General features: G+C 45.3%; 2 protein-coding genes across 3 annotated transcripts in view; one reads left to right on the forward strand and one right to left on the reverse strand.

Annotated features, from left to right (window-relative positions):
- Window positions 1-15,953, forward strand: part of Mcph1 (microcephalin 1) — a 202,114-nt gene that overhangs the window by 116,857 nt on the left and 69,304 nt on the right. The gene's annotated exons all lie outside the window — the stretch shown is intronic.
- Angpt2 (angiopoietin 2) overlaps window positions 1-15,953 on the reverse strand; it is a 50,172-nt gene that overhangs the window by 23,809 nt on the left and 10,410 nt on the right. The window lies entirely within an intron of this gene.

Below are 15,953 nucleotides of genomic sequence, written 5' to 3' on the forward strand. Positions count from 1 at the left end.
ATTAAGCTGAATACGAGAGCTGTTTCTAGTGTCTTTCCTTAAATTTGATAGTTTCTACAGAGGGCCATTGTATTTACAGAGTCAGTCATCAAAGTTCCTCCTAAAACATTAACCTGTGATTCTAACTTCTGCCTTTAAGAGTAAGAAAGTGGGGGCCTGGAGAGATAACTCAGTGGTTAAGAACACTGACTGCTCTTCCAAAGGACCTGAGTTCAATTTCCAGCACCTATATGGCAGCTCACACTGTCTGTAACTCCACTTCCAGGGATCCAACACCCTCATACAGACATACACACAGGCAAAACACCAGTGTACATAAGATAAAAATAAATGATTTTTAAAAAGATACCTAATTTAAAAAAAAAAATAGTAGGAAAGTAATATAGGGGAGGAGAGTCCTCTGAGTGTCAGGGCTTCCTTACGGTGGGACTGTATGTGTCCCATGACAGGTATCCTACCTACAGCCTGTAGATTCTTACTCTTCACTGTAAGTTTGCTTCACTGTGTGTTTGCTCTTGGCACTGCCCTGTTTTTGGGTCTCCGACCCTCTACACAGTCTGTCTGGATAGCTAGTAGTCATTCCTTGCTGAGTGGTATCCTTTGGTTATTGAACAGATTGACTCCAACAGTGTGACACGTCCTAACACTCTCTGGTCATTCATGAAAGCATGAAGGCGAAGTCCCCACCACTGTAAAGCTGCAATAGCTGCATGCAGCAAGCAGTCTGCCCTCGCATGCTGGCCTCTGCTGACCCCCATCAGGCCTGTCCCAAGATCTTAGTCTAGTATCCTTCCTAACGAATTCCAGTTAGAATAGACTGCCTACAGGATTACATGGGCAGCAGTTTGCATGTATGAGAGAGACAGGGTCACAGCCAAGTCACCCAGAACTTCATGCTTAGCTCCTCCCCAAGCCTAGCAAAGAGAATATTTACAGTGATGTATTCTAGGAGTCTCAAACTAGGAAAATGCCATGAACCTGTAGTTTGATCTATGCTCAGAAACAACAGTTTACAAGACTAGTGTACATGAAGATCTTGGCTTCCCTTTTCTCATTCTGAAGCATGTTACTAAAGAGGGAAAAGAAATCCTCTACCTCCCCCCCCCCCTCCTTTTCAAGCCACTGGGTCAAATGTGGTTGCTACAGTCAAGACATAGGAGAGGACTGGTTATAAATGGAGTGTTTCAACTCAAGATGCAATTTCAAATTAGAACTGGGGTACTTTTCTTAAAAAGTCTTAATTTTTGAGAAATAAAATTTTTTCATTTCATTACTCTATCTTTTTCAAAGCTTTAAGACAAATTCTAGAAGGTTGGGCAGGGATTGAGAGAGAAGGAGGAGGAGCAAGAGAGAGCCCTGTACGTAGATACCCTGCATGTAGTGCTTATGTAACAAATGTCTTTCCTTTCTATGACACTGGTCCCTGTCAGTAAGTTGAAATTTTCAGAGTAGAGAAAGTGACCCACAAATAGTAACATCATGTGACCCATTTTGCAAAGAGGAACTGAAATTAGAGTTCTAAGAAGCCATGGGCTGCATAAGGAAGAATACGCTCTTCAGAATGGATACTACAGCAGCAAGCCCTGCTGTAATGGTTAATGTCTGCTGATGGCTTGCCACATCTCAGCCACTCTAGTGTTTCCGTGGGCTCTGAATGACTACCTGAGGGCTAGAGCTTGCAAGCCTGGTGTGAACTCATCCCTGAGGCTCCTATATACGTTCCAGCCTTTTAACAGCTAGCAGTGACATAGCTCAGAACTGGATGGAGCCGTCTATCCTGTCCTGGGTTTTATGCTGCTTAAAAACAGACCACCTTCACGTGGTTGACAGCCATTTTGACCAACAAGAAAGCCTACAATTAGGGCAGGGTGTCTAGTTTGGTGGTAAAGTGTTTGGCTAGCATTTGCAAGGCCACGAGTGCCATCCTCAGCACCATAAAAAGAAAAGAAAGCCCAGAATCAAAAATTATCAACACCAGCCATGTCTCCAAGAAGTGTCATGACAAAAGAATCTGCTTTCCCTCTCCAAGACCAGTGCTAATTTTGAGATGGGAAGGCTGCGGTTGCTGATAGGATAATGTGAAGACAGACGTCTCCAAATGAAGGTATCCTTCATGTGGTAACCTTTCTACAAACTATGACATCTCAGAGAACAGAGACTGACTCCAGATATGAAACTCTCAGCTGGTCCACGTACACAGATAGGGCTTGAAACCAGCCTCTCTCTAGACATGTGTAAATTCATTCTTTTCTAGTTGGTCACCCTGGGATGTCTTTCTGGTCAGTGTTTCCTGTCTTTAACCCCTGTGACTGCAACCCGAACATACAGAAATCTGCTCAGGGAGGGCCATCCTAGGGAGGGCCATCCTGGCGAGGGAAGAGGAAGTGAATAGAGCTGTTCTCCCATGGGCGCCCTTTCTTGTCACCCCTACTTGGCTGCTCTTACCAACAACAGTCATAGGACCCTTGAGCCTCCTGGCAGAGGGGCCATGGCTCTGATTCCATGTGTAAGGCTTCACATACCTTTGCTTTGCTTGGACCTTTGACATCCACTTCCCATGATCATGTAGTGGCATCTGTGCTCTGTGGGGACAAGTGTCTCTGGAAAGAGCCCTGTCTTTGTGGGAGAGGCTATTGTGTTCTGGCTACATTCCCTGTGCACCTGAAAGAGGTCGGCCTGTGTTCGGTTGTTCACGTCTAATAGTTAAAGCAACTCAGGGCTACTGATCCTTCATGCTCCTATGGTCAGGATGCAGGGGATCTCCGAGTGTAACACTGCAGCCTGTTGTGATTCTGTAGCTGGAGAACACTTGCTTAATGTCGGACGTGCTCCTAATACACTCAGTAAAGTCTGGCAACACAGCGAGGCTCAAGCTGTCAGAGTACATTAAGTACATTAACGTGTGTGTGTGTGTGTGTGTGTGTGTGTGTGTGTGTGTGTGTGTGACGTCAAATATGTTCTCAGGTTTTTCATTACGCCCTCGGCCTTTTGATTGATCAGATTTGACAGGAAAAATAAATCCATTTGTGAGACAGCCATGCAGGCTGACTGTACACTAACCTATCTCTCTGGCTAGCTTCTTTAATTTTTTGACTGAAAAAAAAAAAAAGTTGTCTTGGAAAACAGATGTATTGTGCAGGGACTGCCACCAGCCTAGGGTCTGATGTGGGTCCCTTGGTAATGGCAGATGCTAGGTGAAGATGCTAGTAGATGCTAGATAGAACTGAGTATCCCCATTCTCCTCCACTAGTGTGCTTCTGTGATAGAACTGAGTGTCCCCATTCCCTTCCACTAGTGTGCTTCTGTGCATCTGAAGAACCCTGTTTTCCTGGAAAATTAAAAATAATTTAAATACATTCCGGGTCACCATCTTCCTCTGTGAGCAAAATACTCCAACTGCCCCAACAAGTGAGAGAGAATGGGAAGAAAAGACGTTTCTGTCACCTTTGTTCTGTGACAGGGTCTCTTGTAGCCAAGCCTGACCTGAAACTTCTGATCCTCCAGTCTCAGCCTACCTTAGATTACTGATGAGCCCAACCATGCCAGTTAGTTCTTTCCTTCTTTCTACCTCTGTCTCCCTCCCCCTTCTTCTTTGAACCCTAAGGCGGCCCCTGCCTTCTCGCCCACCACCCCTGCCTTCAGAATGAAGGAAACTAAATACAGATTTGATCCCTCTGTGGCTCACATTGTTCCCTGACTTTGGCTCAAAATGAATCTCCATTCTTTCACCTGGTAATAATCAGGACTGACAGTCTGCAAGCCTCTTCGATCTCTGTGTCAGTCTGGCTTTTGTGATTGTGACAGAGCACCAGAACTTGGGTTCTTTAGAAAGAAAAGTAGTGTGGTTGGATTCAGTGGAGTGGGTCAGCGGGAGAGCCTTGCCTAGCATGTGTAAGGCCCTGGGTTCAATTAGCTCCCAGATTGGGAAACTCAAAGCCTAAAGAGCATGATGGACAGTTACCCTGGCAACATTATCGCACAGGTTATCACAGTGAGAGCTCATGTGACAGGGAAAGGTCAAAGCGTAAGGCAGAAACCAGAAAGACCAGGAGGGGACAGTCTTGCTCTTTCATAACAATGCTCTTGGAAGGTCTAACCAGGGTCCCAGGAGAACTCCTTTAATCCCTTCCTAGTGCAGTGACCCTCCCTTTCCCCAGTGACCTATGGCTAGACTCCCAAATGATAGGTCCCACAATTTCCCAAAAACTGTGACACAGGGGACAAAGCTTCCACCACACAAACCCTTGGGAGACCCGTGCAAAGCAAACCCATACCAGAGAAGTCTCCAGCTTTTTGTGCATGTGACCTCCCTGCTACACTGTGTTTGCAGATTTTAGAGTAGCAATAACAGCACATTAAGAAACTAACTCCTTCTGGTCAAGAGAATGGAATCTCTGGACTGGGTAGTGACCTAGAACATTCTAGTTGGGCCGAGTCAATCACCTAGCCAAGTATTATCCCTAGGAGAGCAGGCTCACCTTAGGCCATTCTAAAGAGACAGAAGAAGTAATTTGCCCTTTAAGGAGATGCTGTGTTTTTCTGTCCAGGAATTCCCATCCTTAATTGCTCTCTTACAGGGTACAGCCATGGCATGGTGCTTCGGAAACCTGCCAACTTTTCTGAATTACTCAGAAGACAGTAACTTTCTCTTTTCTCTCTCTATGCTAGTCATGTCTCCCCCAAAGCTCTGGGATTCCTTCTCTTTATAGCTCCTCTATGCAGCTGCTTGTCTACCATGTACCTGACCTCCATGCTGGCTTAAATGATGTAGCTTTTTCCCTTTGCACCTCCATTCTCTTCTAGGTAACTGTTGAGATTCATAGCTTGCTGTGCGGGAATGATTTTTTTCTTAAACTCTGCCTTTGGGCTTCCATTGAAGTCCATTCTTAATTTCTAATTTCTTTGATTAATAAGACTAAGAGGGGGAAAAAAAAAAAGACTAAGAGCCCCAAGAAGGGGCCTGGATCTATCTGAGTTACAGGGCTGCTCAAAACCTACCAACAATTGAGTCCCTCCCCCTCTGTGCCCATAAGTTCCTCCTCTGTGCTCCTGCAGCAAGGATGCATTCTAAGCATTCTCATTTAAAAAAAAAAAAAAAATGCCATTTAATTTATTTTTAAATCCACCACTAGAAGTGAACATTCACGTTCCTTTTGGATACTAGACTTGTGTAACCATTTCCATATACACCCTACAAACAACACAAACATTTGTGCTTAGAATTAGCCTGCCTGGAAATTTGAGTTCAAGATTATTAAATCCAGGGATGCTGTGTAAGGCTGGCTTTTGACCTAATGTTCTCTCGTCTTTGTCCTGGGGAAACTCTGAGGCATCATTTGAGGTCTCCAGATAGAAAACTGGCAGGGCCTGGGCCCGCCCCTTTTGTAGCACAGCTTTGTTGGTTTTGGTTTTCAAGTCTCGAGCTTTTGCTGCCTAAGCATCTGTGTTCTCAGCAGTGCTGCGGGAAGATGCTGAGATTAAAGGGGATGGGGCAGGAGGCTCATGCTTCAGAGAAACCTTCGTCTTCCATGTATGGGGTGGGGGGTCCCATAGACAGAGGCATGTCACCATGGGTTATAGGTCATGTTCTGGTGTCTCCAGAGCTGGGAAGCAAGAGTCTTTCTGATTACCCTGTTTGTAGACACCATCTTACATTATGACCTAGGAGCACACACATCAGAGCAAATAGGCCATCTCTGCTCTCCAGTTTCTCCTCCTGCATAGCTGGTGTAAAGTATCTTAATCCAGAAGGTAGACAGCAGCTGCCACTTGCCATGGCCGTGGGACTCCAGCTCACGTAGGGCCTTCCAAGAATGCTCTAATGCTAATTGTTCTCTCTTCTGTCAGTTTTACTTTTGGTTGGTTAATCTGAATGGCTTTCTGTTATCCATTGCAAAATCTAGACAAACTAGCCTCTCTGCTCCCTTCATAAGTACGAAGAGACAAACTGTCATTCATCTTGATGACACACACATTCCACCTCAACGCCCGTACATCAAGATGCCACAGGTGGAATTGTAGGCTTGGCTGGCAGTTCCTGAGATGATACAGCTTAGCTGAGTCTGTGTTCCTGTGTAGCACACACTGTCAGGTCAGCCCAGCTTGTCCTTGAGTCTCTGTGACTGCTCTTTTACTGGGTTGTCAGGGTACCTTTACATAGGCCCACACCTCTTTGCTGCTGTGTCTGTCCTATCATTGCTTCCAAATCTAGAAAAGAAGTGTGCGGTTGCCTTTAAAGCCTCCCATCATTTTCTCCTGATACCATCCATGGCTTTCCCCTCGGCAGCTGCCACTCAGAGTGTATGCAGGTTTAATGAAGCTTTGTAGAGTGGGATGGGCATTTTATTTAGCACAAGATATCATTCTATTGAAAGCATCCGTCTTCTAGAGAGCGCTTGGGATATTTCTATTTCTCCAGTACCTGGTAGAGCACAGGCCCATTTGACCTTACAGAGACCATACATCATGGAATAAAATGTGGTAGAGCTCCCAAGACCAGTCCACCATTTGCTAAGCAGAGCAGGACAATACTGCAGCAGCAGAATGCTTCTTAGCTTTTTTTTTTTTTTTTTTTTTTTTTTTTTTGTCTCAGTGGATTCTCACATTCTTAGCTTGGGTTTCCCCAGAATCAGAGTCTGAGACCCAGGCAGGCATACAGGAAGTTTATTTAGGAAGTAGTCCCAGAGAGTGGCCATGGAGGATGGTCAAGAAAGGCAGCAAGGAGGGGCAACCAGTTCAAACATGCAGACTCTGTTGGATACCACACTGGTGGCTTGTGGGATCCCCAGAAAACCTGGGGAGCCCTGAGAACTGTCCTTTAGTGAGCATTGGTGGCCCTTAGACACCCATGCCTTGGGCTGTAATCACCAAGAGGAGTCAGCCATGGGTCTTAGAGGAGGGTCCACATCGAGGCCAGACTCTGGGATTGGCCCCAAGGATTGAAAGTGGTCCCCAGAAGTATGCCCCATGATGGTGGGGTGGTAATATTAGGGCTCTTCAATAAGGGGAAATTGAGGCCCAGAAACCTTAAATATCTCTTCCAGTGTCCCCCAGACCAGAACCTATAAACTGACAGAACAATCTGGGTGGGGTTTTGAGCTGTTCAAATGTGGCCTTTGATTATAGCCCCAGGCCAGCAATTTGTGTGGTGGCTGTGTGGGAGAGCAACAGCAAATCTGAAAATGACCATCGAAGAGGGTGAGAATGCAGACCGGAAATGCCAGCTGAAGTCCCTACACGGGGACAGCAGACATGACCTTGCCGAAGCTGGAGCAGCCAAAGAATGGAGGAGAAATTCCTTCTAAGCTCAGTTTCCACAGAATTCCTTCATGCATCTGTCACTATGGAAGTTAACTAATTCATCCTTCTTCTTAAAGGCGAGGTGAGCCCAGGAGTACAGGTCGGCTAAGAAGTCTCACAGTGCCCTGCTGTGTGCTGCCACCGTGGACAGATGCCAGCCAAGCCCCCTGCTTCTTTATCTCCTCTTTCTAGTAGCAATTCAGAAATGCAGAGGATTCCAATGGAAAGGCATTTGAGCTGATGCTGGAAGCTGCTAAAAGTTAAACAGGGTTAGTTTACATGAAGAGTGAGTAGTGCTCCTAACGTCCCTTTAACTATGAGGACATGTACCTGCTGTCCTTTCCCTACGGTGATGAGTACCTGCCATCCTTTCCCTATGGTGATATGATCCTGATGTCCTCTCCCTATGGTGATGTGCTCCTGATGTCCTCTCCCTATGGTGATGTGATCCTGATGTCCTCTCCCTATGGTGATGTGCTCCTGATGTCCTCTCCCTATGGTGATGTCCTCCTGATGTCCTCTTCCTATGGTGATGTGATCCTGATGTCCTTTCCCTATGGTGATGTGATCCTGATGTCCTCTCTCTATGGTGATGAGTACCTGCCATCCTTTTCCTATGGTGATGTGCACCTGATGTCCTCTCCCTATGGTGATGTGATCTTCATGTCCTTTCCCTATGGTGATGTGCACCTGATGTCCTCTCCCTATGGTGATGCGATCCTCATGTCCTCTCCCTATGGTGATGTGATCCTGATGTCCTCTCCCTATGGTGATGCGATCCTCATGTCCTCTCCCTATGGTGATGTGCACCTGATGGCCTTTACTCTTAACACTGTAGCTTTGCCCGACTCTGAACTGGTTGCCTTGGAAGGCATTTCCTCAGTGTGGACGGTGCCTTCCTCCTGGATAGTTTTCATTCTCTTGCCTGAGCATCCTTCTCTGTGCTTTGCCCTAGGTTAGAAGGCATGGATCCCTCTGTCAGGGTGGAGGCGTATGTGTATGTGTATGTGTTCCCTCTGCATTCATGTGTAGTGGTGCAAACCTGGAGAGACTGCAGTGTGATGGCAGGAAATCTCAGATCACAGCCTGCTCTTCATTTTAATTTAATGATTTCATTACAACAAAACTTTGCTTTTCTGACCTAGTTAGAGGGAAAATCATCTTCTATTTGATTAGATTATCTCTCCTTTAACCTCTGGTTCCATTCCCACTCTTCCAAGTGTTTAAGGCCACAGTTTTTTTCTATTTATTTTCATACTTGTAATCCCTTGTGTGCACATATTTCATAGGACTGCACATGTGTCTGTGTCTTGCTGAAGCTAAAAGTGACCAGTCTTTTTATAACTCACCTTAGAAACACAACTGCTTCACAAGGCCCTGCTTTGTGCATCAATTTTTAAGGTTAAAATATGTCTTTAAACATTTTAACAATCTCATTTAAATCTTATTTAGTAGGCTTTGTTTATTTTATTTTATTTTATTTTACTTTGAGTCAAAGTCTCATGGAGCCCAAGCTAACCTGAAACTCTATAACATGCTGCAAGCCTGGCCTTGAACTCGTGACCCTCCTTCCTCAATCTACTTCCCAAGTCTGTGATTGAAGGCAAGAGCCAACCATATCTGGATATATATGTATACTTAATTTAAAAAACAAACAAACAAACAAACAAACAACTACTTCAGAGACTGAGAATATAGCTCAATTGACAAGAGGGATTGCCCCTCATTCAGGAAGCCCTGGCTTGATGCTCAGCATTGCATTAAAAACAGTCATGGGGGCGGGGGGGGGGGCGCACACTTGTTATCCCAGGAAGGAGTCAAGAGGTCCTGTTCATACTCAGCTACATAGCAAACTAAGGCAAGCCTGGGCAAATGAGATTGAAGCAGCAGTCAGGGAAAGCATGGCTATACCCAGCACTCACTCAGATAAGGAGTCAAAGCATGCAATGCTGTAACTTTTTCCCCTACCTGTAATTTGCATTCATTTCCTGTCTGAGATTTGATAGGAAGCATATTAAGTACTTATCAGTGTATTTACTCTGTGCCATTTAAATTTCAATGGTTAAGCTGGGTCCACGGTTCACTTTGTAAGGCTGTTAGGAACCCCTGAGCATGTTTTCGCTCTGCCTGTGGCTTGTCGTCCATCAAAACTGCCCTGCAAACCACATGCCCTGAGTTCTGTGGATGGCTGTAGTTTGATTCCACTATGAAGAAGCTCAACTGGGAACTGCAAATGGTGATTATGACTTCAGGCAAATCATCGAGTGTCTAATTATGTCTCCTGACCCAAAATAAGCAAGTGTCTACCACAAAATCCATGCTGTGCAGAGCTTGTCATTATAGCGTTCCTGTGTAGGGCTGCTGTGTTACTGCTGACTCTTGTTCAGAGAGAGTTGGTCACATTTGTTCTACAGGCTGTCATTCATGCTGGAGGAGGGAAGATACTTTCCAGGCACCAAGAGCAGAAAACTATTGGCCATGAAATGAAGGCATACTGCTCCAAACTGAATATATTTCTTCTTCTGATTTTTGTGCATGCATATGTGCCTGTGTGTGTGTGTGTGTGTGTGTGTGTGTGTAAGACAGCTTTGTGTATGCTCAGATACTCTGCCTTATTCCCTTGAGATGAGGTCTCTCTCTGAATCTGGAATTCACTGATTGGACCAGACACATGCACGCTCACGTGCGCGCACGCACACACACACACACAGATTACAGACAGGATATTTCACGTGTTGACCTAGGTATAAGTTATCAGATGAATTCTCATTTTAAAGATAATATCAAACTATAGGCTTGATTTATCATGCCCTATGTATTCCCTGCATTTTGTTACTCAACAGAAAGAACTTTAAAGGACAAGATGTTTGGAAATGAAATATTTAATGTATTTAGCTGTGATCAGGTGTATTTGCTTAAAATGGGTGATTTCATGTCTCTGAACCTTTCACCTGGGACTCCCTATGTAGAGTGAACTTGGGAATGTAAGTTCACTGGCCTTGAACTGTGGATGAAACTGTTCTAGCTGCCTGAGGACAGCTAAGGAATTCAGTTAGGTAAACTAGTAATTTAACATTCCGAAACATGACTCTTTCCGGATCAAGCATAAAAGGCATGTGCCCTTGGAAGCCCAAGAAAGAATTCATACAGTTCCCATTAGTCTAAAAATAAATAACAAATAAATAAATGTCTGAGTCATGTATTGCATTTGATGGAGTCCAGTGGCAGAGATCGTACGCTGTGCTGTGGACGGTGGCTCTGCCCGGTGCCCCATGGAGCAAGGCCATAGTGCTCCAAGGAAGTGACACAAACCAACTGGGTGATTTAACTCTGTCTGGGGCTCCTCCAGTGCACTAAGTGTATCATGCTTTGAGTGGCAACATGGAAACCTGGCTGTGTGGACCGAGTGGCTAGGGAGGGACTTGCCACTGTCTTTGAAGCTTTCCAGTGGGCATCTCTATGGAGAGGCAAGTCCCAGCTCCACTCTGCAGGAGCTGCTGGGCCAGTATGTTTAAGCTTTTCATTCCTCATTGGGAAAACTAACATAGAGATACTGAGGAGCTTGTCGTATAAACAACAAGTTACAGTGCTCAGATGTACTGCTTGCCTAGTGTGCAGGAAGCTTTGGGTTCAGTGCCCAGCACCATGTGAGCCGGTCATGGTCACCTACACCTGTGATCCTGGGACTTAAGAGGTGGAGGCAGAAGGATCAAAAGTTTGTGGACATCCTCCACTATATAACAAGTTCAAGGGTAGCCTAGGCTACATGAAGCCTTGCTCTGAATTGAAGAGAAAGAGAAGGGGGAGGAGGAGGAAGTAGCTCACTGTGGTAGGTTAGCATTTCAAAATCAAGTTGACCAAAGTAGCACAGACAAAGTCCACACTAAGGCATCCTGAGTACCTGCAGTGAGTGAGCAGACAATACCGTGGAGGTGAGCTTAAAAATGCTTGAGGAAAACCTACAATGTTCAATTGTGTCAACAGTTAGAGGAACCAGACGCTCAGAGCCCCTTAGTTATAATATCTGATCATCCTTCTGCAAAGCTGAGTTTCTGGGTGGCCACTGTTGCAGAAAGCAAGCCTGGCAGGATAGGGGACGAACTAGAACTCACTGGGGGCAGTGTCCACTTTGACTCCAAAGGAACTTGTGGTGTCTATAGGCTAAATCCACTCCATTCATACTTAAGAAACAACTCCATTCAGAAGGCCGAGGCACACTGGAGGTCAGCCTGGACTACATAGCAATACTTTGTCTAAAAAAAAAAAAAGTAAACAAAGCACCATTTATTTCTTACCATTTGTGTGCGTTTATGTGTTGAAATGACTACTAAGTGTTTAAGCATTTAGACCTAATGTACTCATCAATTCATTTATTAGGTATCTGTTTCAACCTAGGGGTGCAATGAAAGAAGTTATAATTACTGAGACACTTTGCACTTTGGATACCAGGAACTAAGAAAATTAGAAACACATTGCCCAGAGCCTTGCCTTCTGTGCTATTGGAGCCCCAGCCCTCAGTCCTCCTTCTCTGCCTCTAGTCAAGATATTGCCTTTAGTTGCTATCTGTGTGCTTGTCGGGAAACTAGAAACCTAAGACAGAAGTACTGAGTGTCCAAGACCTTAGCTGGACCATTAGAAGAGGTCTTAGAATTGAGTGTTTTTCTAGCTTTTGATGCTTTGAGGCCCTCTTGAGGTGAGAGGCTTTTCCAAGTACCTGATAGCGTGTTCTCAGAGCATCGTGTAGTGCTGTGGGACTCTGCCTGTCTCTGGGCCAGTGCATTTGGATGGTAGGTAGAAATGCAGAAATGGGCATTGGCTTTCAAAGGGTGCTCTTGCCAACTACTGCTTGCTCATGGTTTATCGTGTGCACGCATCCGGTCCTCACTTGTTCTTAGGTGAACAATTCTAGGACACTGAGTGGCACAGAAGAGCCAAAATAACTTGAGCACCACAGCCATTTCTGAAGTAAAGCTCCAGCATGATTCTCCAAATGCTTGTGGTGAAAGTACAAGGGACTTGAGTCATTTTCCCATAATTAGTTGCAGTTCTGGAGGTCTGCCTCCTCTCCCCAGTCCTCTTGCCTTGCATGCACGGCTGTTCAGATGGAAGCTAGTGGAAAATTCCTGTCCCCTTTCACTTGGCTGCCACGAGTTATAAAAAGCATGCCATTCAGAACTGATTTTTCTTCTATGTGCTTGGATTTTTACTCACAAAATAAAGAGGGCAGTGAGGTTTGAGAGCTATGTTCTTATCAGTGAGGCTCTTGTACCACTCGGGATCACAGAGCTGCTGGCCCAGTCTGCTATTTTGTTGGGGGCTCATATTGATATTGAGGGCATCTGAGTGGACCTCTTTTTCAGAGCTCCATGTGGGGCTGCATGACATTAGCCCCACAGGTCACTCAGCTTGCCCTGCCTGGCTTACTTTGTGGGAATGAGGCGCGCACACAGAGGACAGCAGTAGTAGAGTTTGGTTTTGGGTTTTGTTTTTTTTTTCATATTGTTAGATCTGTTTGTTTGTTTGTTTCCATCAAAACATGAATCATTTTGCCCCGTTCTTAAGCCAAAGCTCACTGTGGTTATCCTGTGACTTGGCCTTAACCCCTATGGTTGGCTTTAATTTGATCTTGACAGCTTCCCTTGGCTGTAGGAATTCAGTTTCAAATTTACAAAGTGTGGGTGCCAGCTTTAACATTGCACCTCCGCCACTTACTGAGTCCCCTGGTGGAAGGACCTAGCCTGGAGTTTTGCTGCTTGTCGGAATCCACCTTCTGAGTATTTGGTTCCTCTGAATCTTGGGCCCCTCCTGGAGTGACTTTCAAGACCGAAGTTAGAGCTGAAGTAGAGAATTTGCTCCCAGCACTTTTCTTCTATTCCGTTATTTTCTAGCTGCTAGGTGCAGACTCCCAAGACCTTTCCTCATTCCTCAACCCCTCAGCCCCCAGCCTCTTTGATGACTTACATTCCTTTTGAGGGCAAAGCCCCTACTAAGGCAGCAACTTGGAAATGACAATGGAAAACCAGAAGTGGGGACCTGAATCCTCCCTGTCTGTCCTTATCCCCAGCAGCCAGGAGCCCCACGTGGGCCAATTTCAGCCAAGGAACTCTGTTTCCTGGCACCTTTCCTGTGTGTGTGTGTCTGTGTACTCCTAGTAACTGCCCTGAACCAGGGGACAGCCGCCTGTCCTTCTCTCAGGGAGAAGCTGGTACGCGCTGTGTGTAGTGAGCACACCTGTTAGAGAGCAGTGCTATCCAGGAAGACCTACGAAAGGAAACAAGCTCTACTTTGGAAAACTTGTGTAGGGCAGTCTTTCCCTGCGCCTTGATGATGGGAAGGACAGGGACAGCATTGAGGTAGCAGCATCAGGCCTGAGTGAGCAACGAGTGGACACTCGAGCCAGTCCTTCCTTCCCCACCTCACTTTCCCATCACTCAGGCCTTCTGCTGTCTCCGTTCTCGACCCGACCATAGCCTTGGGGAAATCCATTATGTATTTGTCCAGGACTTAAATCCACTGAGATATTCTCTCACTTCAGAGTCCCCCTCAATGCCTCTAGAATGAACAGCAAGCCCACCACTCAGAATGGGCCCTGAGTGGTGGATTTCATTAGGAAATAAGTTGATCTTGGAATTCACACCAGTCTGCTTTTAAGGCATTAAATATACAATATAGACTCCAAAGATAACAGTGTAAGAAAGGTATAGCACATGGGTTTGGCCAACAGAGAAGTATTGAAATGTTGACTTCCATAAGAGCGCACACATCCACCTGAACTTACACAGGAGTATGAAAATCAGGCTGTATAACAAATCACTCCCCAGTGATGGGGAGCACATTCCAATGCATGCATCAGTGTGAATGAGTCATTGAAAACTAAAATCACTGAGCAGGAGTACAGACTGCACTGCTCCAGTTATAGGAAATCTAAAACCCACAGTGGGTAGCAAAATAACGATTTGCCTTGAGCAGAAAAGACCCAACCAGCGAGGGGAGCGCAAACCTCATCGGCTGTGCTGGGCCCTCCGTTTGCTGGCTAGGGTGTCGGTCCACAGATATGTGAGAGTATATTCATCAAAGTGTGTACTTGGGATGAGTGAACGGCGGGCTGTGGAATTTACTCCTTGAAAAACTGAATTAAGTTTCGTAATACAGCATAGCCCAGAGCCTAAAGCAGCTGAGCCAGCAGTCTGAATCAGAAAAACTAGAAACCTCATCTTGGTTGGTGAATGGAGAAACAGGGGTGCAGGGGCAGGAGGACCTGATTTGCTCCTCCAGGCCTGTTGAGCAGCACTGCTTAGAGAGAATGGCCTTTCCACCTTGATAACTAATATGGTCATAAGCCCTCCTCTACCCCTGGGGAAAACCTCACCTGTCCTCTTGTCTCCAAGATCTCGTTACACATGGGTCTTCCGGCCTCAGGAGCAGCTTGCATCTGGGAAGCCTCAGGCTGAGTTACATGGGAGTTATGGCCCATGGCTCTCAGAGTTTCGCATGCCTCGGTCTGGGCTATGTGAAAAGCAGAGCCCCTGGCTGCAGGGCTCCCCATATGGAGGTAAGCCCTGCCTTGCAGCTCCTGTCTCTCACTCAGCAGGCCCTTCATGCCTCTGTACCTAGAGGCAGCTTACCAGACCTGGGTCCCAGTCTCTCCTCCCTTGTTTCTTGCTTATTCATCATGACAGGTGTGCTCTACACATGGCAGCTGTGTGCAATGACACAGTCACAGGTTTAGGAGACAAAGTGAGTTCTACTGTGTGTCCTGAAGACATAGGAAGAGGCATAGATCAGCTACCAGAGGCCACTGAAAACCTGCATGATCGCAGGAAGCTGGGGGATGAATAAAGAAAATACATTCCACCATCGGGGCTGCCCCTGCCAGTGCCTCCCCAGTTGTGTCTCTTCTCCGAATGGAAATGAGACCATCTCCCCTACATGGGTATAAGTGGAGCAAGTTCTGGAGCTCCGTGGCATCACATGACTTGTATTTAGGACCTGGCAATTAAATGGGGATGCAGATATAGATTCACCATTATTACCTCCAAAGGGAACCATATTTAGTCACTTAAACATTGTAAAATGAACAGCTATTATGGAAGATACTAGTTCTGATTAGTCTTAATTTTTAACTATTTTTTATCTTAAATATAACCATTTTAAAAGAAGACTTCATTTCACTGTACAATGTAGTTGAATTGACACTCATCAAAAGTTCTCATTAACCCTTTAATAAGGTCAAATGAGGTTTTTAAAAGAAAAATGGAAACTGTTCCTTTGTAGTTAAAAATAATAAGGAATTTCACACACATACCACAAATGTTAAACAGACAATTAGCTTGTGGTTGGAATTTGATGGTTTTATGTTGTTCAGCAAAATGTAATACATTCTCTTTAGCAGCGTTTTTGCACCAAGCTTTCCCGTTAAGGAGCCCAGCTTATTCAGGGAATTTTAAAGCTACATCTTTATCTAATAAGTCTTCAAGATTCCAAAGACTAGATAGTCTAATAAAACCCAAGACTGCAGTTATCTTCAGACTAATGTTTATCATTATCTAGTAGATGCCCCAAAGATTGATATCATCTGTTGATTCTAGAAATTTAATAGCATTTAAAAAAAAATGCTTTCAGAGACACAAAGAGAAATCAGAGGAAAGGCTACT

This window comes from Arvicanthis niloticus, chromosome 16, assembly GCF_011762505.2.
Source record: "Arvicanthis niloticus isolate mArvNil1 chromosome 16, mArvNil1.pat.X, whole genome shotgun sequence".
Classification (NCBI taxonomy): Eukaryota; Metazoa; Chordata; class Mammalia; order Rodentia; family Muridae; genus Arvicanthis; species Arvicanthis niloticus.